The sequence below is a fragment of the Pseudophryne corroboree genome, chromosome 1, assembly GCF_028390025.1.
Source record: "Pseudophryne corroboree isolate aPseCor3 chromosome 1, aPseCor3.hap2, whole genome shotgun sequence".
NCBI classification, from domain to species: domain Eukaryota; kingdom Metazoa; phylum Chordata; class Amphibia; order Anura; family Myobatrachidae; genus Pseudophryne; species Pseudophryne corroboree.
This window is the reverse complement of record NC_086444.1, coordinates 368858926-368872516: the sequence shown is the minus strand read 5'-3', so window position 1 is coordinate 368872516 and position 13591 is coordinate 368858926. Positions and strand designations below refer to the sequence as shown.

The 13591-nt window shown below is 46.5% G+C and overlaps 1 pseudogene; it reads left to right on the top strand.

Annotated features, from left to right (window-relative positions):
- The window catches only part of LOC134946117 (uncharacterized protein K02A2.6-like), a 142428-nt pseudogene that overhangs the window by 15260 nt on the left and 113577 nt on the right, over window positions 1–13591 (top strand).

Here is a 13591-nt window from a genome sequence, read left to right as displayed (position 1 = left end):
GAAGCAGCACACGGGCTGACTCATCTAGGCAAAGAAGGAATGTGTAAGCTAGTAAGAGCTTATTGGTGCGCCCCAGGGTTTTCTTCCCATGCGGGTAAAAGAGCGATGACATGTCTCACCTGCTTGAGGAAGAATATCGGAAAGGCAATACCGACAGAGCCATCCCATATCCCTCCGACAGATGGCCCTTTCCAGGTAATACAGATTGATTTCATACAATTGCCACCTTGTAGAAATTTAAAGTATGTTTTGGTCTGTATTGATGTGTTCTCAAATTGGTTTGAAGCATTTCCCGTGGCCACAAATACCGCTGTATTTACTGCAAAGAAAATTGTGCAGGAATTTGTGTGTAGGTACGGTATCCCTAGAATAATTGAAAGTGATAGGGGTACCCATTTCACAGGTGAAGTCTTTCAAACAATGTGTAAGTTGATGGGAATTAATAGTAAGCTGCATACTCCGTACCGCCCCCAGGTGAGCGCGAAGGTGGAAAGAGTAAACAGCACTATTAAAAATAAATTGAGCAAGGTAATGACTGAAACAGGACTGTTATGGCCTGAAGCTTTGCCAATCGTACTATACAGCATCAGAACCACCCCCAGGTCCCCTCTTAATCTGTCTCCTTTTGAAATTCTGTTTGGTCGACAACCCCATGTTATGATTAACCCCCAGGATGATTTGAAATGTAACAATGAAGTAACCGTAAAGTACTTGGTTAAGATGAGTAAACAATTGAGGAATCAGAATGATAATCTAAAGTTGGTGATTCCTGATTTGCCAGACAGTAATTGTCATGACATTGAACCTGGGGATTATGTAATGATACAGAATTTTCTACGCTCAGGTTGCCTTATTGACAGATGGGAAGGACCATATCAAGTCTTATTGACCAGCACAACTGCTTTGAAGGTTGCCAAGAGAGAGACTTGGGTCCATTCGTCTCACTGTAAAAAGGTCACTGACCCAGAGAGGTCCCGTGATAAAGAACAGACGGTAGAGGTTGTATCACTAGAGTGTCTGTTCAGGGAGGATTGGGACGACACCTGAGCGCTGAGAATAACAAGACCGGAAGCTTGTCGAGCCAGATTTCTTTTTCCCATTTGTTATTTTCTCCAGTTCCCACCCCCACCTATTTCCTTTCCCCCTTCTTATTTTTCTCCTTTTACTCCTCAAAGATGGACTTGCCCCAAGAGACTGTGATCCGGATTTTCCTGTTGACCATGATGTTGACCAGAGCAGTCTGTTTCGGTGAGAGTACCATGGAGGTCGAGAAAGGATCGGGAATGGGTTCTGATGACCAGGATGCAGGCGTAGATTTCCAAGAACAACATAATCTCCGAGTAAAGGCGAGTATCAGAAAACGATCTGGTAGCATTGACAATAGAAGGAATTGTGAAGGATTGTTAGCTGAAGAGAACTGCATCTGTAGGCATTGTGACAATATGGTTGAGGATGGGTGCATAAAGAAATGTCAGTCCAGTTTTAATGTCCACATGGACCGGCATCCATTGAGTTACTATCACTCCTTAGTGGGTAAAGTGTTAAATCAGACAGACTGTTGGGTATGCTCTCAAGTACCTCAAGGCCATAGCAAATCAGGACTAGTACCATTCCCATTAACTGTAGGAGAGGTACTTGAGCTAAGTGGTGGGAGGCCGGTGGACAAGAGGTTTAATATCTCTAGTCCTCCTAGTTTGAAGCTCCACCAATATCATGTGGATAGGTCTTTAGTATGCTTTAACATTTCCAATCCCCGAAAGCCGGGAAATTGGGAAGTGTCATGGAGTAATCAAACCATGACCTTTTCATACAGACCCGACAGAATGCCCATAGACACAGAACTTATACGCCAGATAGCCGACCATAGGAAATTTTTCCGGTATAGGTACACCTTAGGAAGTAGGACCATGCGAGTTGGAGAGGTATCACCAGGATACTGTGCACAGATCGTACAAACTGATACGTGTACTAAACAGATGGGAGAATTAGGGTTAGGAGATTTCACATGGAAAATTTGTAACATGATAATGTCATACTCCGTCCCATATGTTCTCCCCGATGATGCATATTTCATATGCGGGAGGAAGGCGTATAAGTGGCTTGCCCCAAACTCAGAGGGATTGTGCTATATTGGAAAAGTACTGCCTGAAGTAATGACTGTATCCCATAACAAAATGAAAGATATTCACCGCAGTGCCCAAGCTCCTTATACTCACACTCATTACGAGCACGTCGTTAAACGGCACCTGATAGAGAGAACAGAGCATCCGGCCTCTGACCTGATCCATGAATCCACCGGGATTCAATTCCTAATCGCGTTAGATATCACTCGTACCGCCAGAGGAGTGATAAATTATAAATATATATCTGCGCTTGCAAATTTATTAGACAATATCACCGAAATGTATGACGACACATTCAGGTACACTGGGAAAGAGTTACAAGCCTACAAAACAGAACTGGTTCAGCATAGGATGATTCTCAATTACCTCACAGCTGTGACAGGCGGGTATTGTGTTACCCTGGCAACTCAATATGGAATCAAGTGCTGCACGTACATTACAAACGTGGAGGACCCAGCCGAGGTCATAGACCAAAAGATGGATGACATTTTACAATTAAAATGGGAGTTTCGAAGGAAACACAATCTCACACTCGCTGCTGTGGGTAATGAGCTGACCAGTTGGGTGTCATGGTTGAACCCACGAAATTGGTTCTCGGGCTTAGGAGAATGGGCCCAAGGTATTATTATGGATGTAGGGAAATTTCTTTTGTGTATTCTGGGAGTCGCCATATTGGTTGGCCTGATATTTAGATGCGTTCGGGTTTTAGCGAAGCGTAAAAGTAATACCAGGATGATGAGTCTAAGGAGCGAGGACACTGTACTAACAACAACTAATTTGATGTATGACCCAACGATAGAGACAATGTTGTGATGAAAATGTGATTCCACGGTCCGTTTCTTTCACCCGTTTCTCCTTTGTTTTCCTCCAAGGTACAAAGACATCCGCTTGGAAGAAGAATTTGACAACCTCTTTTATACAGACCACTGATGGACAATGCCATAGACCCCCATTTTCCCTAGTGACTTTAACTTTCACGATAGCCCAAAACTTTAAAGATTGTAAGTCTATGGACATTGAGAAAGCTTTTTGCTCACCACATATAGCAAAAGCATCGGGAGACAACAGTCAACATGTACATCGAGACAAGACACAAGACAAGACCTCAATCGGCAAATGTATATTAAACTCACATAGTTTATGACTGCATTTACCATAACTGCTTCTTATCTTCATTTCTACAATCTTCAGGTAATGACACACATAGTCAATAGGGAATATAGGCACAGATATCAGCACTCACATATCACCCCAATCATGTATCATCAACTAAAATGTGCTCCCCCATTTTGTTACAACTAAAAGCCGAAAAGAGCTCGGTAAAATTTGACAGCCCATCCACAGACCCGTAATACGGGATAAGAAGGAATTCAAATGTATACTTCGCAATACCTCGAAGCTTGATCTAAAACACGTACGGCACGATGATACATGACCCCTCAAACATGGATTCATACACACATGCTTCTACTATCTCACTAGGTCATACTTTTTTTCCCACCTAATCCTCTTCTCCCTTACCTAATCATAGAAATGTATTTAAACGTGACATATATTTTTCTCTTTTGAACTGTTTTAGGAAGTGGCAGTTATTGATGACTGCCAAAGGGTGGACTGTCAAAGTCGGAAAAATATCATGCTACACGTTGCCATATATCCACCCCATGCGCGTGCCTGCTGCACGTGCACATTCTCTCCCGTGCGTGCGGATACTCGCAGCCGCGTGATGGCGCCTCGGCCATGCGCTCGAGCGCGTGGTATGTGCATTTACGGTAGAGTTTGTGTGCGTCTAGCGGGCGACTCAATTGTTAAATAATAAAACCAAATAGTATGTTTTATAGATAATGTTCCCCTTAATAATGACTGTAAGTTTGTTTAATGTAAATGGTCGCTGGACAGAGGAATTCCTCTTTGTATGGTACGAAGGGTCAGACAGGGTTTGAACAGCTGTGTTTGGTACCTAACTAAAGAACATTTTATTAGAAACAATCCGGTGCTGGTTAGGTAAAGATTAATCGCTCCTGCGTATAGATATGGCCATTAGTATTTTCTGGACATTTACTATATTTGCGATTCATTACCCATGCGGCGGGAATCTTCAGATTCCCTCCCACCTGAGCAGTTTGATATAGTCGCAGCCCACCTGTTCAAACTAACCTATGACCTTTTGTTATGATGCGAGGAGACATTCCTGTGTCCAATGAACAATTAGATTATAGGTCCCTTTGTAGTATACTGTACTCAGTGTATATAAGATCAGCCAGCCTGGGCAGCTCTCTGACTCTCCACAAACGGTTTTCATCTTGACTAACTCGGAGCTGGTACCAGAAGGCTGCGCAGCGATCATTCCCAGTGTGTGTAAGTAATTCTCTGCAAACCAACTTATTCTCTGTTTGTATTGGCCATTCCCTCTCTCTCTGTTATAGTATAAGTTTGTGACGCTATTGTATATTTCTGTCTAGATATTCTGTTAGAATTATATGTTAGCTTGTAGTGTATGACTTGTAACTGTTTCCCCTTTTCAATATAACTGAAAGCTTGTTAGTAAAGGTGTTGGAACCTTAGCAAGGTATCGTGTGTTTATTATATTGCAGAAGGTAATAGGAGCGTCTCGATCACGGCTGAGCGTATGCTACGCTAAGTGCGTACCCTTACGGTACCCCATACGCCAATTGCGTACTGTGTCTCTTACCCATTATTGTGAATGTTATAAGATAAATAGTTAGCTTTATCATGGGACTGCCCCATTGAGCTCATTCCGGGGAAAATGCCACCTCGGGGTCGCACTTATCCCTTATCATTACCCGAGACCCAAGCTATGTCGGACTATATCAAGTCTAATCTGCAGAAAGGATTCATCCGCCCCTCTACCTCCCCGGCGGGGGCAGGTTTCTTTTTTGTGAAGAAGAAGGACGGAGGGCTGAGACCATGTATTGACTATCGTGGTCTAAATGATGTCACCATTAAGAATAAGTATCCTTTGCCGCTCATTACGGAGCTTTTTGATAGAGTTCGCGGAGCCCGAGTTTTCACCAAGCTTGATTTAAGGAGAGCTTATAATTTGATACATATCTGGCCTTCAATACCAGGGACGGGCATTACGAGTATCTGGTAATGCCGTTTGGCCTCAGCAACGCCCCTGCCGTCTTCCAGGGATTCATTAACAAAGTCTTTCGGGATATGCTATACCTAAGTGTAGTGGTATATTTGGATGACATTCTGATATTTTCTAAAAATCTCACAGAGCACAGAATACAGGTCAAAGAGGTACTTCTTCGATTGCGAGAGAATCATCTTTATGGCAAGATTTCCAAATGTACTTTTGAGGTTCCTTCTATTCCATTTCTTGGTTACATCATTTCGGGCACGGAGCTTCGTATGGATCCAGAGAAACTCATTGCCATCCGGGACTGGACTCAGCCTCTTTCCTTGAAAGCGGTACAACGATTTCTGGGTTTTGCAAATTACTACCCGAAATTCATAAAGGGATTCTCTACCATCGTGGCACCTATTACTGCCCTAACCAAGAAGGGTTCTGACCCAAGTCATTGGTCCTCCGAAGCTGTAGCAGCGTTCGCTCAGTTAAAGGCAGCCTTTATGTCCGCTCCAGTACTTCAACAACCAAATTTTTCAAAACCATTCTTTTTGGAAGTTGATGCTTCCACGGTAGGCATAGGTGCCGTGCTTTCGCAGTACGCTCCAGATGGGAAGTTACATCCATGTGGTTTCCATTCTCGCAAATTCTCTCCTGCGGAACAGAATTACACCATTGGAGACAAAGAGCTTTTGGCAATAAAATCTGCCTTGGAGGAATGGAGATATCTTTTGCTAAACACCTAATTACAATTTTCACTGATCATAAGAATTTGCTGTACCTCAAGACGGCCCAGTGCTTGAATCCCCGTCAAGCTAGATGGGCGCTCTTCTTTACTCGGTTTTCGTTTGTTATTAAGTACCGGGCAGGGACTATTAACACCAAGGCTGATGCTTTATCCCGTTCCTTAACAGCTTTGGATGAGGAGAATTCCGTTGAGAAGGCTTTGATTCTCAGTCCAGTTTCTATGTCAGCGGCTCCCACCGCTCTGGGTCCTCCTCCTGGGAGAATGTCTGTGCCAGCTAAATTTCGACCAAGGTTGTTGCAGTGGGCTCATATTTCCAAGTTTTCCGGTCATCCTGGAGTTCAAAAGATGTGGGAGTTTCTACGAAGGTCTTACTGGTGGGACACTATGAAGAAGGATATTCAAGATTATGTCAACTCATGTCCTCAGTGTGCTCAGCACAAAATTCTTCGTTTGCCTCCTGCGGGGTTGTTGCATCCACTGTCCATTCCTCAGAGGCCTTGGACCCATATCTCTATGGACTTTGTCACCGAATTGCCCCTCTCCAAGGGTCACAATACTGTCTGGGTAATAATACTGTCTGGGTAATTATCGACCGTTTCTCTAAGATGGCACATTTTGTACCTTTGACCGGGTTACCATCAGCTCCTTTGTTATTTATCCGAGAACATTTCCGCCTGCCCGGCTTACCTCAGGAAATCGTCTCTGACCGGGGGGTACAATTCACTGCAAGATTCTGGAGAGCTCTCTGTACAGCCTTACAAATAAAACTCAAGTTTTCATCCGCTTACCATCCATAAACCAATGGGCAAACTGAACGCGTCAATCAAGATTTAGAGACTTTTCTCCGTGTTTATCTCTCTCCCTCGCAAGATGATTGGGTGGAACTGTTGCCATGGGCCGAGTTTGCCCATAATCATCTGTACCACTCTTCGACTGGTGAGTCCCCATTTTTCATTAATTATGGGTTCCATCCTCAAGTTCCTGAATTACCCATTTGTCCTCCGGAGGATGTTCCTGCTGCAGCCTCTACTCTTCGGCACTTCAGCCAAATTTGGAGTCGAGTTCATGCTAATCTTAAGAGAGTCTCCGGCCGCTATAAGTTCTTTGCGGATAGGAAGTGACGAGCAGCTCCCCAATACAAGGTTAGTGACAGGGTATGGCTCTCCACCCGCAACCTCCGGTTAAGGGTGCCCACTATGAAGTTCGCCCCAAAGTTTATTGGTTCTTACTCCGTGTTACAAGTCCTGAACCCGATTGTCTGCAAATTGGGATTGCCTTCCCACCTCCGGATACCAAACTCCTTTCATGTCTCTCTCCTTCGCCCCCTTATTTTAAACCGGTTCCATTTAAAGTCCCCGAGGCCAACCTCTGCTGAGTCTGAAGCTGGAACGGACTTTGAAATCAAAGCTATTCTTGACTCTCGTTATCTTCACAAGAATCTACAGTATTTGGTGGAGTGGAAAGGTTTTGGCCCCGAGGAGAGGAGCTGGGTCAAGGCTACTGAAGTTATGGCTCCCCGACTGGTGCGGATTTTCCATTCCAGACATCCAACAAAACCTGGAAAGTGTCCGGGGGCCACTCCTGGAGAAGGGGGTACTGTCACACGCCATAGGCGGCATTCACCATGCTTACCCCTGCGTGCCTGCTGGTCTGTGTTGCAGCCTCCGCCTTCGATGGTCCACGGGCTCTGCCGTCTGGCTGGCGTGGCTCCCCGGGGCAGGGGCGCCGCCATGACACCCGGCATCACGTGGGCGGGGAGCAGGTGACGTCATCAGACTGTTCCGCCAATCCAGCGGAGGCGGGAGATTCAAAGGCAGACGCCGGGCAGAGCCTCGGCGCCTGAGTATCATCTTTTCCCCTGAAGTGGATGCCAGTGCTCTTGTTCCCGGCGAATCTCTCTGCAGTCGTACCCCAGTGTCTCCAGCACTTCCAGGTGCCAGTTGCTGCACAGTTCCAGCGTATACAGCGGCTGGTGTGTTCCTCTGCAATCCAGTCACCAGTGCTTCTTGGAGTCTTTAATCACCGCTCTCAAGTTATAAAAATCATCAGTGTCTTTAACCACCGTTCTCAAGTTCTACAAACCATCAGTGTCTTTAATCACCGCTCTCAAGTCATACAAATCATCAGTGTCTTTAACCACCGCTCTCAAGTTCCACAAATCATCAGTGTCTTTAATCACCGTTCTCAAGTCATACAAATCATTAGTGTCTTTAATCACCGCTCACAAGTTCTATAAATCATCAGTATCTTTAGTCACCGCTCTCAAGTCATACAAATCATCAGTGTCTTTAACCACCGCTCTCAAGTGTTTCAAATCATCAGAGTCTTTAACCACCGTTCACCAGTTCTTCAAATCATCAGTATCTTTAAAAACATAACTCACAAGTTCTTCAGTCACTATTATCTTGTACCAACTCTCACAAGTACTTCTTTTCCTGGAATCTTTACCATTGCTTACAAGTTCTCCTATAGGCCTGGACATTCCCCCCATACGTTCCTTCTCTGCTATGTGACATTGTGTTGCTCCCTTCCTGCAATAAAGTTCTTTAATATTTTCACCAAGCTTGACTGTCAGAGTCCTGTATGAGGAAGACCTATATCAAGCCATCCCTGTTCCGACCCAACTGTGGTTCCTCTCCCATACCATCGGGAGAACCCCCGAGTTCACAACACCCCCAACCTAGGTCAGTGACACTCATACATACGACATCAAGTTTAAAGGAACAAAACTACATGGCAACGCTGATGGTCTATCGCGTTCTCCCTTGCCCCAAAGTGAGGAGGACAGTGATGGAGACTCCCTGGAAGTGTATCACAATATGTTGATGGAACAGCTACCTATTACCAATGCCACGATCAATCGGGAAACAAGGAAAGACCCGGTACTATCAAAAGTAATGGACTTAACTCTCAAAGGTTGGCCTAAACATGGCTATGCTCAATATTACGGGTTTTCGGGCAGGAGAGATCAGCTTTCTGTCTGTCAAGGAACTCTGTTGTGTGGGTCCCGAGTGGTAATACCACCTAAACTGTGAAACAGAGTTTTGGAAAATTTGCATGAGGCTCACCTAGGCACAGTAAAAATGAAGAATCTTGCTAGAAGCTATGTGTGGTGGCCAGGAATCGATGGTCAAATTTAAACTTTGACAAAAGGGTGTGAAGGATGTCAAAGAGTTCAAAATGCACCACCTTTAGCCTTGTTACACCCCTGGGAATGGCCTCCATGGCAGCGGGTACATATTGACTTTGCTGGTCCATTCATGGATTGTATGTTTCTTATTGCAGTGGACGCGCATTCAAAATGGCCAGAGGTAATAAAGATGAAATCCACTACTTCTGAGAAAACAATTGCTGTGCTGCGAACCATCTTTGCTAGAAATGGTCTACCGGAACAAGTGTGCAGTGACAATGGGCCACAGTTTGTGTCCATGGAATTCAAAAAGTTCATGCAAGACAATGGAATTAAACATTTTACATCAGCTCCGCACCATCCAGCCACTAACGATTTGGCTGAGAGATTTGTCCAAACATTAAAAAAAGCTATCAAGTCCATGCACCATGAACATCTACCTTTGCAACACAAGATTGACAACTTCTTGTTTATATATATCGTAGGACTGAGCACTTCACTACCGGTCAGCCTCCTGCGGTGCTATTTATGCAACGGAACTTACGGTCTCAGTGGGACTTGATAAAACCGGATGTAAGACGGAAGGTACATAACAAAGAGTTTCAATCAGTTTATCAGAAACCTACTCGGTTCCTCCACATTGGCCAAGAGGTTCTGGTCCGTGATTATAGAGGAGACAAATGGCAACCGGGAATAGTTTCTTCCAAATCCGGCCCTCTGATGTACGTGATTGAAGTTAGAGAATTGTGGCGTCGCCACATTGATCAACTCATTGAGGCTGGGAGGCAAACTGACTGTACGTCGACAGCTGGACATAGCCAAGCCAGTGATGTGGGGGTTTATGTATACCCCTCTAGAACTGATACAGAGACAGTTCCTGACACTGTGGAGGAAATGTACCCCTCTGGGTCAGATACAGAGACTGTTCCTAAACCTGTTATGGAGTCACCTGAGCATGAGGTTCCCTTAGTAACAACTGATCCTGAACCTTCTAGTGTGGTTTCTGTGGAGCAGCCAGTCACTCTGGGAGTTAAACATTGGTATCCAGACAGAGTTCGTAAGGCACCTCAAAGGCTTGATTTGTAGCCTTCTGGGTAACGCATACATTGCTTAGTGCTAACATTTTCATGTCTGCATTTATCTAAGTTGGGAGGAGTGTGGTGTATATAGTTCCCATTGCTGTATATGTGTTCTGGTGGAAGGTTACTACGGATCTTATTTTGTATTTGTATTAGTTGGTGTATGAATCTATTCTGTGTTCTTTGGTTTCCTGTTCTTCTCCAGTAAAGAAGCATGCAACACTGCCTGTCGTGGTTACATAAAACATTCTTATTGAAATATAAGTAACAGATTTAACAATACACACAGCTGGGAGAGAGGGGGGGGGGGGGGGGTGACAGCCTGGAGGGTACAGGATCACACACACATGCACAGCTTGGGGAGGGGGGATATGGTGACACACTGGGGCCTGGAGGGTACAGGATCATACACACAGCTGGGGAAGGGGGGACATGGTGACTGCCCGTAGGGTACAGTTTCACACACACAGCTTGGTGAGGGGGGAAATGGTGACACATAGGGGCCTGGAGGTTACAGGATCATAGACACAGCTGGGAGGGGGTATGGTGAAAGCCTGGAGGGTACAGGATCACACGGGTGGTCTTCTGTATGCCGGCGGTCGGGCTCCCGGCGCTCAGTATACCGGCGCCGGGAGCCCGACAGCCGGCATACCGACACTTATTTTCCCTCGTGGGGGTCCACGACCCCCATAGAGGGAGAATAAAATAGTGTGGCGCGCGTAGCGCGCCACCGTGCCCGTAGCGTGGCGAGCGCAGCGAGCCCGCAAGGGGCTCATTTGCGCTCGCCACACTGTCGGTAAGCCGGCGGTCGGCCTCCCGGCGCCGGTATGCTGGTCGCCGGGAGCCCGACCGCCGGCCAGCCGTAGTGAACCCGGATCACACACACACACATAACTTGGGAAGGGGGTTGGTGGTGACACACTGGGGCCTGGAGGGCACAGTATCACACACACAGCTTGGGGGATGGGTATGGTGACAGCCTGGAGCGTAGTTTTACACAAACAGCTTGGAGAGGGGGAGAAATGGTGACCACACACACACACACACACACACACACACACACACACACACACACACACACAGAGCTTGGGGAGGGGGTTATGGTGACACACTTGGGCCTGGAGGCTACAGTGTCACACACACAGCTTGGGAGGGGGGGGTATGGTGATACATATAGAACGGGGAGAGAAGAGACAGCTGTACAGCATACCCTCCAACATTAAAAATCGGTACAAATTAGGAAAGGGGGTGTGGCCACGGGTATACTTTGCTATACTTTCTATGACCTCCGATGTCACCAGGGGGAGGAGCCACACCACCAGGGGGAGGAGCCATGCCCGAACAGGGTTCCCGAAATGTACGCTTGCCACACTTTGGACTTGGTGTCTCATTCTGCATTGCTTCGCTCGCCAGTGGGTTACTAAAGGGAGTAGTTGGTGGCATGGATAGTAGAAGAACTATCCCACTGACTTAGCTCCTCCCCCTTGTGTCATGGCTCCTCCCCCTGATGTCAGAGTCCTTTCTCCAACTTGATTCTAGCATCTACCCAGGTGGCACAGCCAGGGCCGGATCTAGACTTTGTGGCCCCTGGGCAAAAAATAGGGGCGTGGTTTCATGGAGAAGGGGCATGGTCAGTTATGCCCCCTGTAGCTGTGCCCTCAGTAGTTGTGCCCCCTGTAGCTGTGCCCACAGTAGTATTGCCCCCAGTACTGTGCCCCCTGTAGAGTTGTGCCCACAGTAGTATTTCCCCCACTTCTGTGCCCCCTGTAGAGTTGTGCCCCCTGTAGAGTTGTACCCCCTAGTTGCGCCGCATACAAAAAAAAATAAAAAAATATAAAATAAATTAATACTCACAATTCCCGCTCCTGCTTCCCGACCGCTGCTGCCCTCCGTCTCCGGCCGCCGGCGCCGCTCCTTGGATCTATGGGAGAGACATCATGACTTCATTGCGCACCGCACAGCACCGCATCTACACAGCACCGGGCGGCACCAGTAGCGGATCTTGCCATGGTGGCTGCTTAAAGGCTGATATATCTGGTTCAGGGCATAGTAGAGACAAGCTAGTGTCCACCAAAAGGGGAGAGTCACAGTTTTTGGCTTATACCCTCAGAAAAACTCTAAGTCAGACATAACCCGAGATATCTGGCTGGGAAGAGCAATTAACAGGCTTGGATGGGGACTACTGCTTTCAAGTCGGATATCTCCGGTTCCCCAGGGCCTATTTTCAAAAATCTGGTACCCTGGAAAGAGGGGACCTTCAGCTATCAGCCTATGGCCCTTATACTCCTGGGGCCCTTGGGCAAGAGCCCATTGAGCCCATACGAAAAGACGGCCCTATGTCCACGCACAGTCACCCATGCAGATTAGCGGAGGAGGTGCCCCCTTCAGGGTTTAGAGTCCGGCGGCAACTGACTCTGCTGCCTCCGGGAGCTCCGCCCCTGCTCCAAATTCTGGCCAGGGTGCTGTCTTCTGCAGCATGAATACCCGTCCAGAAGAACTTTAACTGACTACATTGGAGAGTTTTCTCCTCTCCTAAATGACCACTCTGTAAATGTCTGTGAGCCGCCCTCAGTACCAACTGCTCATGCTTCCTGGGGACCAGTAACTGCTCTATCTTTTTACCTTGCAAATAAGCAACCCAGTACAATAAATCATACTTTGCCAAAAAATAAGGTGTGATGTCAGGCGGTAAAGCAGTTTCTATTCTACCGTTTATCATTACAACATTGTTAAATGCACGTACCAAATTCCTATCATTTAGCTGATCCCTTGCAAAGTCCTGTAAAGAGACACTTCTTTCCAAGGGTTACCAATCAGCCTCCGGATCACTTCCCTTTTGCTGCTCAAGGATAAGAGAAGGTTTTATTGTCACAGGACTTTGGCAGAGTACTGCACTTGTATTCATGGGGACCACGACAGCTGGTTTCCTTACACTTTCATGTCAGTAATTATCTCTTGTAATAAAAGAAAGTCATCATCCAAAGCACAGGCTGCGGGAGGGAGGGGGGAGGTCAGTGTAATACCGCATGGGAGGGAGTGTGTGAGTGTGATAAGGTGAAGGCCACGTTGGGAGGGAGTGTGTGAGTGTGATAGAGTGCATGCTGCAGGGGGAGGGAGTGTGTGATTGTGATAGAGCGCAGGGCGCTGGGGAATGGTGTGTGGGTAAGGCCAATGTGTTTTTCCTATTGAGATCATTAAGTTCAGGGGCCAGTGTGTTTTATTTCACCTGCAGGGGCCTATGTTTTTGTTTGTATTTTCCTGTTGGGTGCCAATGTGTTTTATTTATTCCTATTGAGGCCAATATGTTTTTTTTTCCTGTAGGGGCCAATGTGTTTTATTTTTCTCTTGTGGGCGGCAATATGTTTGTTTATTTTCCTGTAGGGTTTTATTTCCTCCTGGTTTTTTATCCAAATCACC